This window comes from Mercenaria mercenaria, chromosome 14 (assembly GCF_021730395.1).
Source record: "Mercenaria mercenaria strain notata chromosome 14, MADL_Memer_1, whole genome shotgun sequence".
In the NCBI taxonomy this organism is placed as follows: Eukaryota; Metazoa; Mollusca; class Bivalvia; order Venerida; family Veneridae; genus Mercenaria; species Mercenaria mercenaria.
Window position 1 is genome coordinate 42,861,859 of NC_069374.1, and position 21,519 is coordinate 42,883,377.

General features: G+C 33.3%; 1 protein-coding gene and 1 long non-coding RNA gene across 2 annotated transcripts in view; one reads left to right on the forward strand and one right to left on the reverse strand.

The window, feature by feature from the left end:
* Positions 1 to 21,519, forward strand: part of LOC123527377 (H(+)/Cl(-) exchange transporter 6-like) — a 59,917-nt gene that overhangs the window by 20,364 nt on the left and 18,034 nt on the right. The window lies entirely within an intron of this gene.
* Positions 5,931 to 20,683, reverse strand: LOC123527378 (uncharacterized). The gene is made up of 3 exons (XR_006681722.2): positions 20,494 to 20,683; positions 15,933 to 16,115; positions 5,931 to 6,411 (listed from the first exon to the last, which is right to left on the reverse strand). It is a non-coding gene; the product is annotated as an uncharacterized LOC123527378 (long non-coding RNA).

Consider the following 21,519-nt stretch of genomic DNA (forward strand, 5'->3'; position numbering starts at 1 on the left):
AGTTTTCCCTTATTATTAAAAAAGTTTATATCATTTTCTAGTTGCCTATAAATATCTACATCATATCTCACATGTACTGGAGAATTTTCTGGAGCGATATATACAACCCCTAAGTAAATATCATCATCAATACAAAAGAAAGTTTTATCAAATTTTAACCAGGCTAGACAGTCAATATCATTCTTTATCAACTTAACGCCTTTTCTTATTGAATTTTTTATATAGATAATTAACCCACCACTCGAACGCCTCGCACGTCGATGGTGAAATCGTCTGAACGAATGAATGGGTTTATCATATCCACTGAGTTCAATTACAGAGTTTTTATTAGTCCATGTTTCACTGAAACATACAATATCATAGTCACTGATTATTTTAAGAAAGTCATCCGATGTCCGTTTTGCTACCGAAAGACCCTCAACGTTCCATGACAAACATTTGAGAACACTCTCTCGCGATCCCTATACATTTTCTGACCCTTCCCTATATAGTTGCTTATTTATATACAGTTTATCTACTTTTATGAAAGCCTCTTTTCCCTCATCCCTAGCCTTCTTCATAATGGGTACGAGCCTCTTTCTGGTATCTACAATTTCCTTGGGGAATTGTTCTCCAACACCATACGGGGTTCCTGCCAGAGCTTTCGCCGCCATCTTGACCCTCTCTCTGTCTGGAAAGTAGGCAAATTTAGCGACTATAGGTCGGACCTTCGTGTTGTTATATTTCCCAACTCGATGTGCACGGTGGAGCTTTATTTCCTGTTTAGCATTTTCTATTTTCATGTCGTTTTCTATGAAATCAAGAACCTTCTGCACACAGCTTTCTTCTTTCTCCTCCGGAAGTTTGAAAAACAAAAGATTGTCCCTCATACTACGACACTTCAGATCGGTAATTTCTTCCCGTAACACCGTTTCAGTATCACGCTGCTCCTTTTCGGCCTTTCTCATCGACTTCAAAACAGACTCAAGCTCATTTTGTTTTTTGTTTATGTCTTCTAATGCACTACTATCAAACGAGCCGCTTTGTTCTATATCTCTCAGTTTTTTCTCAAAATTATTGATTTTATGATCCATTTTATCCATACGGACCGTTAAAGCGCTCATACCGTTTTGAATAGTATCTAACTGTGAAAGTTTTTTGTCCATTGAGTCGAGCCTTTGTAATAACATAGAAATAACATCAGAATTGAGTCCTTGATTTTGACCTGCTGGAGTACATGGGGTGGGTGAGGTATTGCCGGTAAACCCAGGTGAAGCCGAGTTCATCGCCATAAACGGCGTGCCCGAATACATAATTGGTTGTGAATTGAAAGTTTGACTTGCCTGATATTGTCCAAATTGTCCATTATTTAATCCATTTTGACTATTTTGAGCACTGAGATTATTCTGAATCGCGCCATTTTGAGCCATTGTTGTAAAACGTTTTGTACTTTTCTGGCTATTTTCCGGCGATTCTTTCGATTTTTTCCTTTTTCTAGGCATGAATACAAAAAACACACCCTAAATCCTCTCACTTCAAACTGAATTCACCTCACATAGCTTGAAAATTTTTAATTTTTAATTTATTTTTCTCCCCGCTCAAAAATTTGAACCACCATTTTCTCACGCATGCGCAGTATAACGAAACTTCACAGGAGTGATCAGTACCAATCCTAGTTGTGCACGTCGCCGGCACGTTCCGCTTAGCTGCACAAAATGGTCGCCAGAGCTTAAGATAGACAAATTTTGTCCGGCTTTCACAGGTTAAACTGATGGCTGGATTTCGACGAAACTTCACAGGAGTGATCAGTACCAAACCTAGTTGTGCATATTGCTAGACGTTCAGCTTCGCTGCACAAAATGGCCATCAGTGCTAAAAATAGAAAAAAATCTTGTCCGGCTTTCACAGGTAAAACTGCCGGACAGATTTTGATGAAACTTCATAGGGGTGATCAGTACCAAGCCTAGTTGTGCATATCGCCGATACGCTGCCAAAAATGACCGCCCGAGCTAAAAGTGTACATTGGGAGGAGACATATGTTTTTGTGACAAAAATACCTTCTAGTTTATCTGTTAATTTGTTTCATTAAGAATACTTGTTTGGTAATTTCAGTCCGATTGATAACATCTCTAAGAAGAATGTTTTGAAGTAGTTAGCTCAAGAAACCATACTTTGAAATCAGAATTTGAATTTTGCCTGTTTTATGTAAGTTTGGTGAAAATTTGAAAAATACTTCATTCATGAATGTCAGTAAGTTTAGCAGGTGTTCCAGCATTCGTTACCAGCACCAACTTGTTCCCTACAAATAACTGTCAATAACATTTAGTCCTTGGGTAGCGATCAATTTACAAGAATAAATTTGGATTTGTCAGTCTATCAACTCGCCATGGACTATATTGCGATAATTAAAAGACATTTCAAACTAATTTATTCCGAATTTACGGTTAAAATAATAGCATACCTATCGGCAACAGATACAATATCATATTTCTCGGCAACAGATACAGTATCATATCTATCAGCAACAGATATTGTGTCGTATCTACCGGCAAATACAATATCATATTTGTCGGCAACAGATACAGTATCATATCTATCAGCAACGGATATTGTGTCATATCTATCGGCAAAAGATACAGTATCATATCTATCAGCCACAGATATTGTGTTATATCTACCGGCAACAGATACAATATCATATTTGTCGGCAACAGATACAGTATCATATCTATCGGCAGAAGATACAGTATTATATATGTCAGCAGCAGATACAGTATCACATCTATCGACAGCAGATACAGTATCATATCTATCGGCAGAAGATACAGTATTATATATGTCAGCAGCAGATACAGTATCACATCTATCGACAGCAGATACCATATCATATCTATCGGCAGAAGATACAGTATTATATATGTCAGCAGCAGATACAGTATCACATCTATCGACAGCAGATACCATATCATATCTATCGGCAGAAGATACAGTATTATATATGTCAGCAGCAGATACAGTATCACATCTATCGACAGCAGATACAGTATCATATCTATCGGCAGAAGATACAGTATTATATATGTCAGCAGCAGATACAGTATCACATCTATCGGCAGAAGATACAGTATCATATTTAATATCATATTTAACAGCAGCAGATACAATATCATGTCATTCGGCAACAGATACAGTATGTCGGCAACAAATGTAGTATCATATCTATCGGCAACAGATACAGTATCATATCTTTCGGCAACAGATACAGTATCATATCTTTCGGCATCAGATAAGTATCATATCTATCGGCAACAGATACAGTATCATACGTTTCAGCATCAGATACAGTATCATGTCTATCGACAGCAGATACAGTATCATGTCTCTCGGCAACAGATACAGTATCATATTTAATATCATATTTAACAGCAGCAGATACAATATTATGTCATTCGGCAACAGATACAGTATGTCGGCAACAAATGTAGTATCATATCTATCGGCAACAGATACTATGTCATAGCTATCGGCAACAGATACAGTATGTCGGCAACAAATGTAGTATCATGTCTATCAGCAACAGATACTGTATCATATCTATCGGCAACAGATACAGTATCATACATTTCAGCATCAGATACAGTATCATGTCTATCGGCAACAGATACAGTTTCATATCTATCGGCAACATATACATTATCATATCTATCGGCAACATATACATTATCATATCTATTGACAACGCATACAGTGACTGTGTCATATCTATTGGCAACATATACAGTATCATATCTATCGGTAACACATGCTGAAGCTAGAACATTACCTATGACACTTTTCACGACTTGTCGTATCTGGCAGAATTACGTTTTATTTGGAATCATTAATTAAGAGCAGGATTTTCAGCCTGATAGTTTTCGACACAAGTAATTATTTGTATTTTGCAGAAACATTCATAGCTTTCATAGCAACACTGATAGATATAAATCAATCGCAGACCTATCAGTTAGCATGTGGATAGTTTCAAGACCTGTAACTGGGGGTAACTTATGTTAATGTTGGTACAAAACTATATATTAATAATATCAATTGTAAGCCTTGTTCATAGTTTTCTCGAATCATGTGCCCGAGTCTAACCTAATGGTAGACGGCTTCATATTTTCAGAGATGTGCTTGTAGACTATAGATTCACAACTTAATAACTAATTAAGAATTTTAGTGAAAAACTATTTCATAGTTGTATTTCAATAAATATATACATATGCATTTATTTCAAAAGTCTTTGCCATCCTCTTGATGTATTTAGATGAGAATTTCTATTTACCGTTTGCTTCGAAGTATAAGAAAATGTTAAAGCAATGTATTAGGTTCTAAAAAGACATAAACGATTTAGAAATTAAGTATTCATCTACCATGAAATTCAAACTGGATCATTTCTCTCAATTGTAGTTAACCCCCAACACCGTATATCATGAGACAGATGCAGATATCTATCAGAACATTTCTTCACAATATCAACAAATGTTCTCTGCAAGCTTGTATTTCATACGACATGGTTACATCCCTACAGATATTATATAAGATAAACGTTCTGTGGTTCAGTTTAACCGCAGGTGATGCCGGTGTAATGAAGTATTTCGACCCCCATAGAAAAATGATCCCCGGTCATTATTCTATAGAAAAAGTGACCCCCGGTCATAGTATTATGACCTCCAGATCATAGTACTATGACTCCCCCACGTGAAGTAAACTGAACCTCACGAAGAATATTGACTCCCATAAAAAAACGACCCCCGGTCATTTGGTCAAATTTAGTGATAACTCATGTATCTAAGGCCTAATTACTGCATTTTATGCCCCCACTCGGGGGAGGGGGGCATATAGATTTGCCCTTGTCCGTCCGTCCTTCCGTTTGACCATTAGCCCCAGATACCATCACTTGACACAGAAATCAGAGCATTTCGCAACGGGAAAAGGGATTCTATTTCTAGACGCTGTATCTTGGTGTATACATTTTTTTTTCAGGAAAATAACAATTCACAATACGTTCACAAAACACACCAGTGTCAATAATCCCTGCAAACTTCGGTATGAAGTAATTCTTCAGAAGAAAACTGCACAAGAAACTGCTAGCATAGAACATAGTATTAGTAGAAGTTGCAATACTTAGCAGTGGCAGTAAAGTACGGTAGCGGCAACAATAGTAGTAGTAGTAGTAGTAGTGGCAGTGGTAGTGGCAGTGGCAGTGGCAGCAGCAGTAGCAGCAGAGGAGTTAGTGACAGCAACAACAGCAGCAGCAGGAGAAGAAGAGGTAGATGTACAAGACGTATTAGTGGAATCAGGTATAGTAGTATCAGTAGTAGCAGTTGTAGTAGTAGTAGTAGAAGTAGTAGTAGTAGTAGTAGAAGAAGAAGAAGTACACGTTATAATAGCAATAGAAGTAGCGGCACCAGTAGTAGCAGTACAATCAAAATGTTACCTATTGGCAATGGAGGGTATTAGAGATGTAGATCTAGTAAAATTGTCCGTTAGGTTTGGTGGGGATCACTTTTTAATAGATATTATCGTCGGAAGTCTTTTTAGGAGCCGGTGTTTTACACGGAAAGAGTAACTTTTTTAAATAGAATAATGTCCGGGAATCGATATTGTATGAGAGTTCGAATGTAGTAATTCCGACAGTGAGTATTTTACATGGAAGGAGTCACTTTTTCTATAGAATAATAACCGGGGTCGTTATTCTATGAGAATCGAAGGGAGTCATCTTTAGGGAGTAAGTATTTTACTTGGAGGGGTCAGTTTTTCTATAGAATAATGACCGGGTGTGATAGAATAAGAGAATTATGACACAAGAGAAAAATGACATGGGGAGTTATGGCACAAGTGGTTTGTGACACAAGGGTATTATGACACAAGGGAAATATTACATTTAACAGAAATAAGTCACTTCAGACAAGTTATGTTTTATACTTTATTGGCGAAATTTAAATATTGAATGTCATGTACTTTGATCAGAATGAAGACACATTCCGTAAAAATTGAGATCATAAAAGAAATATTTCGAAATTTTCATTAACATCGACTCGAAATCAGTGTTCTAGTATATATAAGCTTTTTCTTTTTCGTTAAAAATGACATAAAAGTAAATAAAAAAGAAATAAAAATATATACTCAGTCTTTAATTAATTTTGTATGAAAATCATATTGCCTTTTGACAGGCATGCAGATGTATGTATCAGAACCTATTTTACAGAAAATATTGCTCAGAATTGTTCGCTGTGCTTGATGTCATTTCAAATGTAAAGCAGTAAATATGATATGGCAAAGTAAAATTCTCGTTAAGCTGCAATATGTCCTGTAACAGATATCCTTCCATAGTCCACCAACACATCAGGTAAAAAATGATAAACATCGTCCTTCAGTCACATTGAGGATCATCTGAAAATACACAAATACATAAGGGATTAATATAAACACCAATGATTCATTTTTATTTTTTACAATATGAATTTGTATTGAGCACATTCTATATAGTACCTTTGAAATATGAAGAGAAGACCCGATAGATATAACCATTTTACATACTGGCATTTTATTCTACGTTTATGACAAAAATTACCAGTTATAAAGCCATATTGTAAGAAATCCATTTTAATTTATGAAATTAACCCGCAAAAGGCTAAGCCACAAAAAGTAAAGTCACATTATAAGAATGTTAAATATCCATATTTGTCTTCTTATTCTACGTTTCAACAACAAATGCCACATATAAGAATGTTAATGTTTAATTACATTACTGGTGATATGGACGAATAAAACCATTTTATATTATTATAAATGAACAGATATTTTCTTACAGCTGACAGAACATTCTTTTAGATTTAGCATAATAAACAATTAATGAAGTCCAAATACTTGAAACGATAAATTTCTGAAAGTGCCATGTTTTTTTTCCTTACTTTTCAAGCTATGTCACCATCGGTTACTGAATGATTATCTCGTCATGAGAAAAATAAACTTATATAAAGTTCGACTAATGTTGAATTAAAAACAAATATAAAGTCAAAATGAGATAAGCACTGTCACAAAATTAATATTACTAATGATTCAACAATCAATGTTCACTTAGTTTACTTTTGGTAACTGTAAACGTTTTTCAAATATTTTAATTGATGACCCTAAAGGTAATATTCTTAATCAATCAAATGACTTTGATCCACTGGTTACATAAAAAATTAATATTGTTAAGTATTTGTAATATGTCTTGATTTTAACATTACATTGACATCGAATTCTATTCAGTAAGAAGCATTTCTGGCGTACTCGTTAGGATATAAAATTAATGTCACTAATTGATAAGTACAAGTTTCTCTGGGTCTTTGAGGACACTTACTAAAGCTGTAAATTTCCGTGTCTGATATACTTGTTTCGGAGCAATTTGCACATTGTTTAATGATATTAGTCACAATTAAGCTTAATTTTCGAGACAGGAACTTGCACACTCCGAAAAAATCTATTGTAACAATTAGTAAACAATCCAAAAGGTAACGGATAATATGTTTCTATAAAATCTATTTTTACTATATATGTTATCCAAAAGTGAAAAAGAGAATTTTTTAACATTTAAACAAAACCTTTTATTAAAGATTTATATTTGTTAGTTTTTATTGTTCTTTTTCTACTGCTTTCTTTAGAAATACTTTACAGTCATGCATCACAAATAAACAGTCACAGTAATCAATGTACAACAGACAAATTGAGCGAGGGCAAATAACAAGCAAGCTGATTCAAATATGCAAAGCTTGTGCAAAAGCATAGATCTGCAGTTTTATGGTCACGAAAAAAAGTACAATTTTCATAAATGGTTATTTTTATAGAATATCTCTCATTATGTCACGATTGATTAACAAGGAACATCAGAAACAAGAGGGCCAAGATGACCCTAGGTCGCTCACCTGAGAAACACACGATAACAGTGTAAACATTTTTGACCTAGGGATTTCATGGAAACAAATATTCTGGCCAATTTTCATTCGAATTGGACCAAAAATGTGGTCTCTTGAGTTACAACAAGTATTTTATTTGATATGACCTAGTGACCTAGTTTTTGAAGTCAGATGACCCATATTCAAATTTGACCTAGATTTCATCAAGGTAATCATTCCAACCTAATTTCATGAAGATCAGTTGAAAAATACAGCCCCTATTGCATACACAAGGTTTGTCTTTGATTTGACCTAGTGACCTACTTTTTAATCCCGAATGATCCATATTCAAACTCGACCTAGATTTCATCAAGGCAATCATTCTGACCAAATTTCATGAATATCAATTGAAAAATACAGCTTCCATTGCATACACAAGGTTTTTCTTTGATTTGACCTAGTGAACTACTTTTTGACTCCAGATGACCCATATTCAAACTTGACCTAGATTTCATCAAGGCTATCATTCTGGCCAAATTTCACGAAGATCAATTGTAAAATACAGCCTCTATCGCATACAAAATGTGTTTCTTTGATTTGACCTAGTTTTTGACCCCAGATGACCCATATTCGAACTCGACCTAGATTTTATCAAGGCAATTATTCTGACTAAATTTCATGAAGATCAGTTGATCAGCCTCTATCGCATACACAAGGCTTTTCTTTGATTTGACCTACTGACCTAGTTTTTGACCCCAGATAACCCATATTCAAACCCAGCCTAGATTTTATCAAGGCAATCTTTCTGACTAAATTTCATGAAAATCAATTGAAAAATGCAGCCTCTATTGCATACACTAGGTTTTTCTTTGATTTGACATAGTGACCTACTTTTTAACACCAGATAACCCATATTCAAACTTGACCTAGATTTTATTAAGGCAATCATTCTGACTAAATTTCATGAAGATCAATTGAAAAATACAGCCTCTATCGCATACACAATGTTTTTCTTTGATTTGATCTAGTGACCTAGTTTTTGCCCCAGATAACCCATTTTCAAACTTGGCCTAGATTTCATCAAGGTTATCATTCTGACCAAATTTCATGAAGATCAGTTGAAAAATACAGCCTTTATCGCATACACAAGCTAAGTGTACATACACAAGCGTGTGTCTGTAGAGACTTTTCTAGTAAAATGCTTATATACGAAACCGTATTTTTGAAGTTGAATAGTATCAAACTAGCGCATACTTATTGGACTAATTGTTTTACAAATAATGATGTTTGCATTGCATTTGCTAGTAAATACTGATTGGAACGTGTTTCCCAGCACTATGTATATACTCAACGGACTGTATTTTCATTTACGATATACTAAACAGTTTTTTCAATACTTATAAGCTGTTTATTCTAGCAAAGACATGTAAGCCGTTTCCCGAGTAAAGGCTATTGACATTTGAGCGACATTTTACGACACTTTTCAGTTTTCATAAATTTCTTTTAGGGGTTTATTTAAGGGACAAAAAGAAAAATATTACATAGAGTTAGATGTCTATTGGTAATGTATATGTTATTACTTTTTATGATTTTTTTTTTCATTTAGCACAGTGTAGGATCTTTTATTTTGTATTAGTTTCAATGTGTGTTTTGATGACTGTTAATCAACCTTAACTCTAAGAAAGGAGAATTTTCGTTCTTTAGCATTATATAAAGTTTAACATTTAGCCTGCTGATTATGCCTTTGTGACCAGTGCAGACCAATATATAACTAGTGCGTAGCAATAATGTCAATAGACAGGGCGTGCCACCATCAAAACTTCCCCCCAAAACACCTTTACATTGCTATTCTTATTATCTTTTCTTTTACTTATGCACTGTGTATTTATATTTTAGTGGTATAGAAATGGGCGCATAGTGTTAATCAGGAGTGGGAAATTTATAAAAAAAAATCAGCATTTCAATATATCCCTGATCTGACAAAAGCCTCATTTCAAAATTTAAGTTCAAAGCCGTTTTCGTTTGCTCCAAGATCGACAAAATTTAAATTAATGACAAAATATATTCAATGTACAAAGATGGATGTAACTATAATAGAAATAGTATAGCAGGTCTAAATATTGTTCATTTTTTTTATATTTTCACATTTGTTACCCACCGAAGAAAGAGTTTAACACATACGAGAAATATTAACATATCCAAACACAACTATTGACATTTTTGAAAAGGCGTAAGATGCTATTATATAGTCTTGAATATCTGCGTCGCATAACTTGAGATATACACAGTAAAGTACTGTTTTACATTCTAAAGTTCCCAGGAAGAATATACACCCTGTGTTGTTTTCGTAACCAACATTATATCAGCTTGCTTTTTTGTGTTCATTATAAAATTTCAACTGAACAGTTTACAGAAGAACCAGTTTCCGGTGTGTCTGCTATTTATCTTAATGATAGCAGAGGTTTCCTTCTTGTAGTCGAAAATTATTTGGTGTAATGTATCAGTTTTGTTCAGTGTCTCTACTACATTTTATGAAACTTCACTGGAATACGCTATGTTTTGGTATTTGCGGAAAATTAACGTATACAAATGACACTTGTATTGTATCTAAACGTAACAACGATGGTTGCATTTCCACAAAAACCACACTTATTGTTCGGTCAATATTTACCGTGTGGTGTGGACAGAACTTGTCCTGTTTTTTCCGCGGGCTACATCATTGCAACGAACGATCTAGGAGCATATTAAATGCATTTGAACATAAATTGACAAAGTTTGAAGTGAGGCACATTACACGTGGATGAATATAAAAATGGTCAGACACCCTATTATGACTTTGTTATTAGTGTAATCATGTACAACTAAGCCACTGGCCTTATATGATATAGGAAGGGACATCTATAAAATCATTAACATTTAATAATTGAACTGTCATGGGTACATGCGAGTAAATTACCATAAAAATACAAAACTTTGAATAGTTTTTTTTTTCGTGAACATAAAAGTCACCTGCTAATCATTATCTGCTACATATTTATATTCTTTTATACTTTTCATAATATTATCTTAATCAACTTATTTGTTATTATTTGTCCACTTTTGTCAAAAGAACGTTCATGGTAATATTTACTGATAATTGTGACTGTTAGCAGATGAATATTTTAGTGATTAATTCTGACAAATAATATAATTCCATCTAGTCTTACATTTTATCTAAGTTTTCATTTACATTTAAAGTCACACTTCTGCGACAACTTGAAAAATAATACAATTAAAATACATGTAATTGTATATTTCACATTTTTATTTTATGTTTTCAAGTGAATTATAGAGTTTTCTCAGTGAAATAAAAGTGATAATCCACAGTTTTGAAACAGTAGATTAACTTTTTTATTTTTCACTGTTTTTTTCTCGAACTAGTTCCGGTCCTCCGTCGCGACTGAAGTCAAATTGTATACCGAGCGTTATGAATACCGGGGACCATAATGACGATGACGTCGTTAAAATGACGTCATTTGTGTTATGCTTTCTGTTGATCTTTCCCGCGATTTTCGACATTTTATGAATTGCGCAACAAAAGAGTTTTACACATGAAATAAAAAGAAAATTTGTTTGTGTCAGTGAAATATCAATTTTATTTCACTCGTGAGCACCAAAAAAAGTAATTTTCACTCGTGGCTACGCCACTCGTGAAAATATCAGTTTTTGATGCTCACTTGTGAAATAAAATTGATATTTCACTGAAACAAACAAATATCCTCTATATATCATTACAACAATTTTAATCTATTTGATTTTAATATGCATCCCACTTGCATCCAATGTTCTTCAATGTTAATAAATACATGCCTACATAAATGTCATGTGTGTCTTCAAAATTGTGTATGCAAAAATCTTTGCCAACTTTGATCTATTTCTAAAAGAACACGGTAAAACTTATACATATAATCATAAATTGGATTTTCAGTGATAAAAAATACAAAGATTAAGTGACAAGGTTAAACACATGAAAATAAAATTTGTGATTTATCTAACGTCCGAAGTTTAAACCAGATGTTTGAATGTTTCAGAAATCAGTTTCAACAAAAACATTCATTTATTTAAGAAATAATTTATGGCAAAAGCTTGCTTTAACACTATTTATGCACGATGGGTAGTTATACGGCGGGCGTAATGATTTCACGAGGGCGCAACCCGAGTGAAATTATTTGAACGACGTATCACCATCCGGGTATATAAATAATGTTAAAACACGCTTGTGCTATAGATTATTTCGATTCTAATATGCCCTTAATCTAAAACAGTAGATAAAATATAGAAACGCTCTTTCTTGGTCGCAACAAAAACCTTGACGTCACCGCACGTTAATGTGACGTCATTATAGCGTAAGAGTGTTTAACAGAGGCACGCATATTAGAATATGAATTATAAACATATGGTTAAATGAAGGTTGAAAAACATCAATGCTGGGCTATGCCACTGACTAAATAAGAAACAGTTATTTCTGAAAATATCATAGCATGATGAAGCTATAGTACAAAAGTGCCAATTTCACATTTGATTGCAATTAATACTTGTTTTTATTTTGTGGGAGTTTAGTTATTTTATGTGACATTGTGTGCTCGTTTAGGATGTTTACAAATAGTGTGACGAATACCTACAAGTGTTTACTTTTTATGATTTTTTGAAATCAAAGATAGCTATACCCATTTCTAATGTTATACCAGATAGATGATTAATTCATTTTCAGCTCGACTATTCGAGGAAAAGGTGGAGCTACTGGACTCGCCCGTGCGTCGGCGTCCCGATTTGGTAAAGTTTTTGTATTAAGCTGGTATCTCAGTAACCACTTGTGGGAATAGATTGAAACTTCACACACTTATTCACTGTGATAAACTGACTTACATTGCACATGTTTCATAACTCTGTTTTGCTTTTATTTCTTTTACAAAATTATGCCCCTTTTTCGACTCAGAAATTTTTGGTTAAGGTTTTGTATGTAAGCTTGTATCTCAGTACCAACTAATGGGAATGGATTGAAACTTCACACACTTGTTCACTGCCATGATCTGACATGGACTGTGCAGGTCCCATAACTCTACTTTGCATTTTTAAAAAAAAAAAATATGCCCCCTTTTCGACTTGGCAGTTTTTGGCTATGTTTTTGTATGTAAGCTGGTATCTCAGTATCTACTAATGGGAATGGATTGAAACTTCAAACACTTGTTCACTGTCATGATTTGACATGCAGTGCATAGGTTCAATAAGTCTATTTTGCATTTCTACAATATTGGCCTTTTTCAGCTTAGCTGTTTTTGGTTAAATTTTTTATATGTTAGCTGGTATCTCAGTACCTATTGATGGGAATGGATTGTAACTTCATACATTTGTTCATTGTCATGATCTGACATGCAGTGTCACGTTCCATAACTCTACTTTGTATTTTTACAAAATTATGCCCCTTTTTGACTAAGTAGTTTTTTGTTAAGGTTTTGTATGTAAGCTGGTATCTCAGTATCCACTAATGGGAATGGATTGAAACTTCACACCCTTGTCCATTTTCATGAGCTGATAAGCACTGTGCAGGTTTCATAACCTTGTTTTGCATTTGTACAAAATTATGTCCTTTATCGACTTTTGTATTCATTGAATTGACAAGGCTGTTGAATAGTCGAGCGTTGCTGTTCTCCGACAGTTCTTGTTATGTCTTTTAAGACTCGTTACATTATTTTAAGTATTTCCCTTTAATAACGGGCCAAGCTATTTATAGATCTTGTCATTTTTGTACATTGAGACAGAGACAAAGACTTTTGTAACAAATGCATATGTACAAAATTATTAAACGCACATGCACATATCCTAAACAACTAACCCGTAACTGCAACTTTGCAATTTTTTCAAATGAGGATATATGTATGTTAATTAAAGGATTTAAGATTCCTTTCTTTTGCAATGATACAAAATCATGTCATTATTTCATCCGATAATGACTGAAGCTTGTAAGTACTCGTATATTAATATCTATACAAAAACGTTTTCTTTTTGAATTTTTAATGGAAAAGAAAATCTAAATTTCTGTCGCACATAGAGGAATGGGCGCCAAAAAAAGAGGAAAATTCATACACGGTCAATTAGGCTACAAGAGCTGCCAGACAGTGCGCTCGACTATTTCGACGTTTGGTAGCGAAATAAGGCATATCTGAAGAACCTAGAGCTATTACTTGACTTATTAATACTATCAAGTGTAGAGGATGATATAGAACAATAGTTTAAGTGTTAGTCAAATCCATTTAGTAATAACAGAGGTAAAGTTTAAGTGCACCAAGACATTATCCAGAAGTATAAAAGAGAAATGATTCATGGAATATTTCTGCTACAGTAATGCACTTATGTCATATGATGAAAGGCGATGTTGGCGAACAACTATCTCAAGTTGCAGGATATTACCTATATAGACAGAAAATGCATCAAACCTTAGAACTGAAATTCAAACAGCGTAAAAAGGGTGCACCATTCATGCAATATATGATCCGGAGTTAGGGAGCTATGGAGCTTGTGTCATATGATGTCGATGATGATATATGAGAACTTTTTTAAGTTTAAATAATAAAAGTCCAGTAATAAGAGAAATAGAATGAAAGTGCATCAAAAGTTTTAATCTGATATTCTTAGTGAAAATTAGGTATAATTCATGAAATATTTGTGACAGTGTTATGGCTCTTGAGTCAAATGATGTGGGTATGTGGAACAACTATTTAAATATTGAATCTTGTTTCCGTTCAGTAATAACAGAGATAGAATGAAAGTACATTCAAAATTTAACCTGACATTCAAAGTAAAAAGGGAGAATAAATCGTAAAATGTTGGTTGAAGGATTGTGGCCATTGTGCCATAAGAAGTAGATGATGATAAGGAACAACTATTCTACGATTGAACCAAATCCATCTAGTTTAACAAAGATAGCGTGAGTATGCATAAAAACTTTACCAAAGGTGCGGACACAGACGTTGACGCCGGGGCGAGTAGGACAATTTGTAGGACAATTTGTAGGACAGTTTCCGATACACTTCGCTAAAAATGTGCATTTGTACGTACGTCCGTGTGGTCTATTAATCCAATTAAATAAATGCTAACAATGAATTGACTAAAATACTAATCGAATGTTATTTACAGCAGCAAACTTTGTCCTACAAATTTAACTTTAGCATTTGTAAATTATTTACTATCAATTAAATGTTCTGTCCGAGTGAATAGAAAGTTGCTCTTGAAAAATTTTAATGGGATGATAAATTTCCTGATATGAACGTCAAACTATAAATAATTGATATGTTTGCTGTAAGTCTCGTCTTCCAATACAAATAGTTGATAGAGCACATGGTCCCTTGGTTCCACTTTTCTTTGATGTTTTATATCCATAGCCATCATAAATGAGAAGATAAGGCATAAACGTTATTAATAATTTTGAATGGTTTACTTGTCTGATTTCTAATCTATTTAGCTTATTATAGATATTATATGCTTAATATAATAATGCTCTATAGTTATATTAGATTTGTATTGTAAACATGTAACTGATTTGAAAGCCACTTTATGTTAATACAAACATGCTTTACATTTCGTAACGAAGCTGACCGCTGACACAAAGATGTAAATTGCAAAACAAGTTTCCAACTTGTAAAGCGAAATGAAATCATCAAAAATTCAAAATTTAGCCAGGCCCCTATACTTACAAAAGTGCACATAGATAGATGATCGTTTGCTCTCCGGTCGACTAAATGCATTGCGAGTGTCTTGCTGGTATCTTGTGACAATCCTCATTTAACCTTTGTTTTGAATTCAAGAAGGCCATCAAATAATTTTAAACCATCGTTCTTTATACCTTGAACAGTGGCTCACCTAACTTATTGAGATAATGGAGACAACACCGTTCAAAGTCCGTTGACACCCATATTTGGAAGTTCAGTATTTGCTGAAGTGTCTATTTTTTAATGAAAGAGCAGCTTAAAGATTAAACAGAATTGGGTGAGACCTTACCAAAGTATATTTAACGTTATTTCGCTCCTCCCTTTCCTTCCACGCTCTGAAGTTGTCTCAATTCATAATCCTGGAGAAGTTTGCCAATAGCTCGAAGCGTCATTTGTGCGTCCAGTTGTCTGTCCACTATATCAGGAATAGTACCCTGAAGCAAGGAATACAAACTGCCGTCGACCTTTTCCCCTGAAAATATAGAAATATCCCAAGCATATCAAAACTGCAGTGCTGTTCATAAAGATGATCCTAACCATCCTAGGACATTTTATACAAACGGAGTGTTGTCAAATAAATGATCCTAAGCTTTCTTGGACGACCATATACAAACAGCAGTGTTGTCCATTGAAACGATTCTAGTCATCTAGGATGATAAAGGACTATCCAACTGTTCTAGTAGAATTTTACACAAACGCCATTTTTTTTTTTTGAAAATTGATTAACCATCAGAGTAGGATTTTAAACATACGGCAGTGTTGTTCGTAGAAACAACGATAACCGCTCTATGACGATTTTATTCAAACAGCAATGTTTTTCATAGAAACGATTCTATCCATCCTATAATTCTGTAATGTACAATCACACATTATTTGATATCTAATTAAACAACATTGTAGGAACGTAAGATAAAAGATATATTTTCCTTCCTGTTCTGTAAAATAGCACCATAATATTTATGATCTCCGTATCAACATACTCATTTTGTCCAGTAATTTGTAGAACTATCCTTTTATATTTTGTGTAATTCGAGATTAGTACAGAATGTGTCAAATGATGTTATTGTAAAACATATACTTACACACAAAATGAGCGGGCATTAGAAATATTGATACCTTATTTTCAATTAAATTAGTTTCAAAGAACGACATCATTTTTTTCTTATCTTAATGTATCCGAAATGATCTCAAACAGCATATAATAATATGTAGAGTAAGTGTTCAGGATGTGATTGAGGAAGGGAAACTTTCCCTTTCCTCCCGTACTTACAGATTTAAAGAATGTTCTTTCCTCGCTTACTTAGATTTCTAAAGAATGTTTTATCGTTGTGATTGACACAGGAAATTTAAGGATTTTTTATGATAGTAAGTGATACAGGGATATTATCTCTTTCATAGCTTTAATAATTTATGATCGTAAGAGATGCAGGAACATATTCCTATTTCTCGCTTACTTAGGGATTCAAAAATGGTAAATGGTTGTAAGTGACACTGGGAAATGTTCCATTTCATCGCTTACTTAGAGATTTAAAGAATGTTTTATAGCTCTAAGTGACACTGGGAATTTTTCTGTTCCTTCGCTTGGAGACTTACAGAATATGTTATAGCTCCGAGTGGCGCTGGGAAGTTTTCCATTTCTTCGCTTACTTAGAGATTGAAATAACGTTTTATGCTTGTGAGTGACACAAGGAAATGTTTCATTTCATCGCTTACTTAAAAGATTTAAAGTTTGTTTTATGGTTGTGCAGTCGATCCCGAGACCGTTAACATATTGTGCCTGGACGTATGCCGATACTAAGCGCACAGACTGAAACCCTGAAGCATCATGGAGTGTTATTCTTTTGACCACTACACTGCTTTTAAAATTATGTCTCAAAGTGGACTCTATAATTATAATTACGAAATTAAAGTCCCATAAGACGTTTAAATTTATGTTATAAAAGATAAAGCAGCTGTATATATGTAGAATATGCATATTTTTTTAATGGTTAGAAAAACACTACTTGCAATATGTATAAACTTATACAGTGTCATAAAGGGAGGTATCAAGACAAAAGGTTCACTACTGTATTAATGAAATATTTATACCAATGAAAAATATATGAGAAAACAATTATTGAAACTAGAAATTAACAAGAAAATGATATATTTTATATTCATAACAAAAAAGTTACAGTCACATTTTAAACAAAGACATTGTGACCCTTTAAATTTGAAATTATATTATATTATATATCATTATATTAATTATTTTCAACGGTTTTAAAATTATTCTTTACCGAGTTATATAACATCCACTTCTGTTTCATTTTTAAACTTACAATGACAACAGAATTATACATATCTACATAAAACCTTTTTTTGTTTTTTGATAATGGCTACGTGGTCAAAATGTCGAGGATGGTTTTGTTTTACATTGTTTTGTCTGAGTTTGCTTTGCGGACACTAAACGAACTAAATCAATACCTTTCAGACAGAGAAAAATGGCTGTAAAATAACTTTTAGGTTTACAATCGCTTTTATTAAGATTCATAAAAATCTAGAATGACATCAGAATTTCACAGAGGTGCCCTGTGTGTGTTACTCCTGTCAAAGTTGCAAATTTACGTCTTAAATACAGAATTTGCCTTCAAGGCTTGCAGGGTGTATATTCCCAGAAGTATCGTTTTCTTTCGCAAGGCGATTCCATCAAATTTAAAACGTAAATTTTTCATAGGAAGATTTCACTTACTGCGAAAGATATGCGTAATTGGACGCTACCTTTAAATGTATACTTTTACTGTCAGAAAACAACAACAACAAATTACTCCCCGCCCCCAACAAACAAAATCAAGAAACAACAACAAAAAACAAAAAATAACAAAACAAAAACACCCCCACCAACCTCCTCCCAAAACAACAACAACAACAAAAACTGGGGACCAGCAGTGTTACATTTGTCTCATAAATGCAATATACTAACTTTTGATGGTGGTATTTTTGTAATATATCAGTATTACTCTGAGCCTTGAATATTTAAATAACAAAAAATGTGACTGAAGATAATTAACAAAAAAGATTCTGGGCTGTCTATCTTTATAAAATTTTAATACTTTACTTACAATTTATGACTACCATACTGTTCATTGACGAGATTTACAAGAATCTTATACAGCTGATTTGATTGTATATTTAAAATTGAGCCATGCCATGGGAAAACCAACATAGTGGGTATCCGCGCAGTCTGGTCAGGCTCCATGCTGTTCGCTTTTAAAGCCTATTTGAATTGGAGAAACTGTTAGCGAACAGCATGGAGCCTGACCAGACTGCGCGGATGCGCAGGCTGGTCTGGATCCATGCTGGTCGCATACCCACTATGTTGGTTTTCCCATGGCACGGCTCAAATGTTTCTTGGACAGTGTATGTTAAATCGTTCTAATTCAGCATTGCATTCAGAAGTCTCCATATTTAAGTTAGATTAGCAATTATTTCCCCATACTTTAAGTTAAATTAGCAAGTATATCAACCTTATATTTACAAGTAATTATGCCGTGCTAAAACAACATGAGAAGAAAGACACCAGAACAATTTTAATTCAAGAAAATATTCTTTTAAAATAATGCAATAATGTAAATATATACATACGTTTACTTTGTACAAGTAGAAGGAAAAAAAAAACACAAGAGTTTAAAAAGGGAGTCCTTACACATTTTGCGCATTTAAGTTTTATCATTTATGTTCCACATACATTTTGATCTGAGCAGTAAAAGAATACATATAGTAATTTTCCTGTGCAAGAAAAAAAGAGAACAAACATAATCATTTTAAATGTTTAATATCGGCGTTTCAAATTCCTTGCTATATCTTGATAGGCAAAAAAGGCTTTCTGTTGATTATTTTATGTAATCTGAAGTCTTTTAATATTCTTTTATGGATGACAACAGTTAAAATTTATATTGAATAAACTTTATACGCGTTTTGAAGTTCAAAGAACCGACTTGTCGAATTAGCTTTTCAAGTAACAATATTTATTGACCTAGGTAAAGGTACTAAATTTGATCACAGCTTTTGAGAACTAAGTACGGATGGTATTTGCTTTTTGTGAAAATCGTACAATTTGTTTGTTATATTTATGATTCGTACGGCATACATCTTTTTGAGCTATACAAATCGAAATAGGAATATCTTTGGAAGCATAAAATGCAACCAAGCAAAATATTATTAACTAACTGATTCGAGCTTAGCGAATCTGATTCTGAGAAATATTAAAATATGCAACATATATCACATCCCAAGGACTAACTAAAGCGGACATATTTTACTATATAAGATCAAGGGTTCTAAATGACCTAGATGACCAGTATAGCAACACGAGAACTGGCAGACATTTAACGGCCGCCACACAAACTTAAAGAATGTTGTTATGATAGTTAATAAGATCTATAGAAAATCCTATGGAAGCATATAGTACAAGCAAACAAAATGATAGTATCCGAGTTAGTCTGAACAAGATGATTATTCCCATTTACTGTTTTTGTTAGAAAGAGGAAAAACAAAGACTAAATGCATTTTACGTGGTCAGAGCGGCACTAGATATGAAAAAGTTTTTATTTTGAAGCCTTCTAGTGTTGCTTTTATTGTTCTCATAAAATATATTTGCGGACGGCACTTAGAATGAAGAAAATTTCTAAGCATCTTTATCAATAATAAAAGAACAAAAATATATAACAGTAAATTAAAAATGAAGAAATGAAAGAATTGTATCTACATTTGTGTAGAAATATTTTAATGAGAAATAAATATTAAAAAAACAAACAAATATCTGAAGTTATGAGAATATTTTTGAATAAAGTTAGAAAAAACACACTAACCTCTTTTCCCGTACCAGTTTGCTTTTGATGGCGTGAAAATTGTAACCAGTACTAAAGTCACAAATGTAACAAAAAATCCTCTTGAAGTGAAGCTGTGAGCCATACCGACGCCAATAATCTATGCTTTCCCACTGAGTAATGAGACGATGTTTACCTATAGCTTGTCACGACGGTACTGTATTAAAGACAGAGGAGACTGGCTGATTGTTTTATATAGTTATGGTAACTGACGTATAACGAGACAGGTCCATTGATGTAACGTCATGGGAGTTTCGTGTTCAAAAAAAAAAAAACAAAAAAAAAAAACGAGTTATATGCCTGCCCACATACTGAAACACTTCAGAGTAAACATACTACCGTGTATGAAATAATGTTGTTGCGTACAAGTTTAAAGGACAAAATTATTATTTTTTCTTATTATCTTGTACGAGTACTTCTGCCATTGGGAAAAGTGTGGAGGTTGATAGATCAGACTTTTAAAAGCAAATAAATGTTACTATTTATAAAGTATATCTGTAAATTTGACATTGGACATGACATAAGCTAGTAATGAAGATTACTGTAATGAAAAGAACGATTATGCTTAAGTTCTGATTTAATTAAAGTGTAAATAATTTTAGATTAACATAAATATATTTTTAGAGGACTATTATAGCATCTTGATCAGTGATTTTACTCCAACGTTGTATATGTTTACCACTTATGTTGATATATTTGAGAAAACCTATGTTCTTTATATTTTAGTGCATTCCTGTTGATAAAAGTGAGTGCAACTAAATTCATCAATACTACATTCTTGTTGATACATATGAAGGAAACTAAATTCATCAATACTACATTCTTGTTAATACATATGACGAAAACTAAATTCATCAATGCTACATTCCTGTTGATACATATGAAGGAAACTAAATTCATCAATACTACACTCCTGTTGATACATATGAGGGAAACTAAATTCATCAATACTACATTCCTGTTCATACATATGAGGGAAACTAAATTCATCAATACTACACTCCTATT